We start from the raw sequence: 6,000 nt of genomic DNA on the forward strand, positions 1-6,000 counted from the left end.
AGAATAACAATAGCAACAATAGTTAAGGTCAACTTGTACTTAAAAAGCAAGATAAATGAGGGAATTCTTAAGGCAAGAAATGAGTTTGTCACCAAAACTACATGAAGTAACATGAAGTACCTTAGGGCAGATGTGACCACTGAGCTGCTGTCAGCAGAAAGTTCTTATACAATAGGTCAAGTCTTCAAATTCTGACTGTTTGATTTCTGGCAGAATTATAGGATGATTCATGATCATTGCAGGGAATGATATAGAGATTACTAAGCACCAGTATGCAAGAAGAGAACATTTACAGTTATCCCCTTCACACCACAGGGTAGAGGGGCCTGGTGCCCCTGAAATCTAGAAAATGCACATAAAAATTTTGGCCCTCCCTTTATACCAGAGATGTCTGGATTATTAATGTCATTAAAAGATAAAATACATTAATATTATACAATACTATATATATATATGTATATATATATATATATATAAAATATGTGAATTTTTGAATTTTAAAACTGCTATCCTTTTTATGTTCTCTATAGGTTTTATAAAACTCCTCTCAAAATTCCCATTTATTTTTTTTATGGCAACCTGTAATGTATCAAAACCACAATGGGGAAAGTCATGATATTGAAGAGATAACTGCATACCACATTCACTAAAATACAACAAGAATTTACATGTCCTAGGTCAGTCAGTCAATAAGTATTTATTTATACTCTGTGCCTGGTACTGTGATAAGTACTAGGATAATGAGTAATGAGGATAATAAGTAATGAGGATAATATATATACACACACACACATTATCCTCAGTACATAGTAGATTATAAGGTTTTACATATATATATATGTATGTACACATATATGTACATATATATATGTGTAAAACCTTATAATCTAATGGAAAAAGACAACATATAAAAGCTGAAAGGGGGCACCCAATATATGCCAAGGGTGTATGATGAAGATTGGAGAGCGTAATAAGGTAGGAAATCAGATGTCTGCCTTTCACACCTGCCTCAAATGGAGGGCACCTCCACTGGCCATTTTTTATCCTCTTCAATTAGAAAGAAGGAAGGCCAAGGGTATGAGTTAATATGGTCTTGCAAAATGATCAAATTCTAGAGGCATAGTCCAGTCCAGGAGTGCAATTGGGGGAAAAAATATGAGGTAGTTTACTGATAGATGTGTAACAGATCAAACATTTCTGGAACAGAGTGATCAAGATACTAAGGGATCTGGGGAACTACATCATATAACTAGAAGTGTGATGGCTCCAGTTCACACTAGATTGCCAAAGCTTGTTAAATTTTCAGTATGAGAATTTACATCTCAGAAATCAGCAAATGTTACACATCAGGACTTGACTTATTATTTTGTTGATTTTTCTAGACTTAACAAAGTGATAGAGGAAATACTAATGACAGAGTTGAACTTATAATTATGTAGTGCATATATCTTTTTTGTCTCCTGGAGAATAGGATGTCAAATATTTATTAGCTCACTAGTATATGTTCTCAGTTAAAGAAATTAGGAACTTGGTGAAGAAAATATTTGGGGGTTGCAAGTTTGGGGCATAAGGAATAAATGATAATTATGTTCAAATATGTGAAGAGCTATCATGTGAAAGAGGGGTTAAATATCTACTTGGCTTTAGAGGGCAGAAAAAGAACAAAGGATAGAAGAAACTGAGAAGTAGATTTAGTTTTGATATGATGAAAATTTTCTAACACCTGTTTAAGGTAGAATGGGACATCTCAGAAGTGTCTCACTGAAAGTCTAGGTAACCATATGTTGAGTTATTTGTAGAAGAAATTCCTGTTTAGGTATAGATTTGAGTAGAGATCTCATATTTTCTGACAAACATCCTGAAAGACAACAGTCTAGAGGGAAAAAAAAAGGGGGGGTCAGGGAATGAACTAGGAATTAGGAGGATTTAAGATTTAAATCTTCTTTTGATTGTGTATGACTCGTGTGACTATGAACATGTACTTTCCTAAAGCTCAGATTCTCCATCTATAAAATTGACATAATAACTACAATATTTTCTTTTTGGAGCTATTGTAGAAATTAAACAAAATGATATACATAAAGCATTTTAAAAGGCTGAACCTTCAAATGAACATTAATTACTCTTTTTATTGCCTTTCCCGATTTTGAAGTTGTGCCACTCTTTGAAATTTAAAATTTTAAAACAAAAAGGAAATAATTGAGTGGAAATTTTCTTTAAATAGTGAGCTTTTAAATAAATTATCAAAACATTTAACTCCCAAAAAGCAATGAAAACTTTTTTGTTAAAAAATTTATTCTCATAATAGAACATACTTTATATATCATGTCAACTAAAAATTGCAAATACAATTGATTAATTCTTATTTTCATTGTTAAACCTGTAAGTATATGATATGATTTATATGTGTACAAATATATACACATTAATACATATACACACATATGTGTATATATATATATATACACACAAATTAAAATAACTTACTATTGTGATCTTTTGTAAATCATTTCGTCTATATGGGTATATGGATCATAGTTCCTTAATTAGTGATAGAGCTAGACTAAATAATCTCTAAAGGATCTTTTTTATTTAAAAATATGATGATATCGATCTTTTAATCTTATTTAAAATGTTTAAATTCAGATTACTAAACTTCCATTCTAAATAATCATTTCTATCTTATCTTTCTAGAAATGACACTTCTATCTTTATTAACATTTGGGTAGCCATTGAACCTTAAGAGAAATGTTTAAAAATATGCATTTTCTTTGACAAATACATTAATTTATCTAAAACACACCAGTTTCTAGCAAATCAAATCAAAACAAAAAAAGTCTGAGTATATCTGTTCAAATTGTCTTTTTTGAAACATCCATTTCGATTTTCATTTTTTATTAGCACTGAGAAGTTTTTTGGGGGGAACATCTGAGAGTTTAAATTTATTTTCTTCTTAAGCCATTCAAATTGTGTCTCATTTCCAGATATTTTTAGTTGCTTTTCTTGTGTATCTAATCGTTTATATTTCTCAACTTGTCTAGTGCTCTAAGTTTAATTCTAAATATATCTATGGGTCAGGAAGAAATGCAAACTAGTAACTTAAAATGAAAAATGCTCCATTCCACAAACTCCCAGAATCTTGTTTCTTTTGAGCTCCCACTAGCTTCATCTGAGAATGTTGAGAGTGTGTGTCAAGCAAAAGTTTCATTAGTCTTACTAACAAACATCCTTTAATAGATAGAGAGTTCTAACATAGAGGGATACTGAGAATAAAACAAATAGTTACAGAATTTCTTGAACTGCTATGCTATGTTCAATCTTTTTAAGGTATTTTAAGAAAATGTGCTTTTTTATTTACATCACATTTGAAGACCTCCCAAAATAAGACTGATTGCAGTGGCCTTATACAAATTATACTTTGCACCAAATAACTTTTACAGAATTGAATATATTGCTGAATGATATAAAAAATTTACATTATCTAAAGATTGATTTTCTATTTATGGCCTCTTCTGCTACATTACATTTTAAAACTTTTTTTATAATAGGAAAAACTCCTGGATGCAATGTATGAGGACTTGGATTACAATCTCACAATTTCTATGTACTATCTTATTTTTGGAAGACAGTGCAGGAGAATGGTTCTGGAGACATTAGATGTAGGTTCAAATTACATATTTGACATATACACATTCAATACTGAGCAAGGCCTCTAATCTCCCTAGATCTCAGTTTCCCCAACTTTGAAAGGAGGAAGCTGTGCTAAGTAATCTCAGAGGTGCCTTCCCAGTTCTAGGTCTATGACTTTACTTCTGTAGACTGGACAAGTCACTTCACCCATTACTGGGGGACTCAGTTTTCTCCTTTGTGAAAAAGTTAGGGAGTGAATTAATGATTTCAGAGATGTTTTTTGGTTTTAAAATCCTATGATAGTACTAATAGGATTCTGGAAAAAAATTTTATGATAGAACTGATGTTAATTTGGTGACTTGGGAATACTTGGACTTCCAAATAATGTTAACTAAGATAGATTTTTTCCCATTGATTTCTGTTGATATACACATTTTAGTGCATGGGAGAAGCAATGTGATAAAATGAAGATCTGAGTTTGTGTCCTCTTTTTAGTATTATCTATATAACACTGGACAAGTGTTACCCTTTCATTCTTAGTTTCTTCATCAGTAAAATGAGGATAAGAACTCAGGATCAAATAAAATAATGCATCTAAAATGCTTTGTGAACCTTAAAGAGATATGTTATGTTTGGAATGTTGATGATCAAGATGTTATTTGGCGGCAATTATTTTCTATAAATTAGATAAAAGAATTGAAGGTTTTATATTTTGTAGTATAAATCAATATAAAGAGATAGGGTATAAACTATTGAGCTCCAAAGGAAACACAAGAATTGATTTATAATCACTGGAATTCATTCATTAGAATGTAATCTCCCTGAGAGGAGCGAACTTTGCCTTTCATTCTATCTCTAAAATTTATGAAAGTTTCTAGTATGTATTAAATGCCTAATAAGTGCTGATTGAATGACTAAATTAAAAAATTCCCTCCTACTCATATTATTCTTGTAATTAAAAAAAAACTGCTAATTCACTCTTTCTGTAACCTACCTTAGGCTAGATTCCTTTTGAAATTATGACTTCCTTCTTGTCCCTATTCCTACCCATTTCTTTTCTCTATAATTGGTAGATGTGTTTGAATTAGAGATGGTTAAGACCTCATCAAATCATGGTCTACCTCAGGCTTTAGAAAGTAAGGCAGTCAAAATGTTTGTGGCAACCCTTTTCATAGTGGCTAGAAGCTGGAAGATGAATGGATGTCCATCAATTGGAGAATGGTTGGGTAAATTATGGTATATGAATATTATGGAATATTATTGTTCTGTAAGAAATGACCAACAGGAGAAATACAGAGAGGCTTGGAGAGACTTACATCAACTGATGCTAAGTGAAACGAGCAGAACCAGAAGATCATTATACACTTCAACAATGATACTGTATGAGGATGTATTCTGATGGAAGTAGATATCTTCAACATAGAGAAGAGCTAATCCAATTCCAATTGATTAATGATGGACAGAATCAGCTACATCCAGAAAAGGGACACTGGGAAATGAGTGTAAACTGTTATTTTTACCTTCTGAATCCAATTCTTCCTGTGCAACAAGAAATTCGGTTCTACACACATATATTGTATCTAGAATATATTGTAATATATTTAACATGTATAAGACTGCCTGCCATCTGGGGGAGGGGGTTGGGGGAGGAAGGGAAAAAATATGAACAGAAGTAAGTGCAAGGGATGATGTTGTAAAAAATTACCCATGCATATGTACTGTCAAAAAAAAAAAGTTATAATTATAAAATAAAATAAAAATTAAATAAACAAAAAAAAAAGAAAGTAAGGCAGTGAAAATAATATTGGCTTTGCAGTGGTTGAAGAGAATATATATATGTATATATATATATATATATATATATATATATATATATATATATATATATAGGCTAAGGATACAAGACAATAGAAGGCTGAGAAAGAAGCATGAAAATGAATAGGATTCAAATTTATAAATGTGAAAGAATATGCTTTTTAAGTATGACAATTTAATTTCCAGAATTGTTTCACGGAACAAGCAGTTTAATAGATCTATCTATACTCCTGTCAGTGATGGTTTCTAAATCAAGCCCTCTCTAGTTTTAATCCCATTTTAGCTCTAAATCCCTTAACCTTTCTATGTCTAATTTTTTTCATTAATAAAATGAAGCTAATAACTCCTATCTCAATAGAATGCTGTGTGTAATAAAAGTGCCCCGGAACTACTTTGTCTAATGATATTTTGGCAGCATCTCCCTTAGTAGTTAATAACAATCAAGTGGGCCTTCTTGTCCCATTCATTTATACTTTCTCAAATTTGAGAATTAGAAGGAACCTCAGAGACTTCCTCCTCTAACCTGTGACTAAACAGCAAACCTCTCTATCACAT

This window comes from Sminthopsis crassicaudata, chromosome 1 (assembly GCF_048593235.1).
Source record: "Sminthopsis crassicaudata isolate SCR6 chromosome 1, ASM4859323v1, whole genome shotgun sequence".
Classification (NCBI taxonomy): Eukaryota; Metazoa; Chordata; class Mammalia; order Dasyuromorphia; family Dasyuridae; genus Sminthopsis; species Sminthopsis crassicaudata.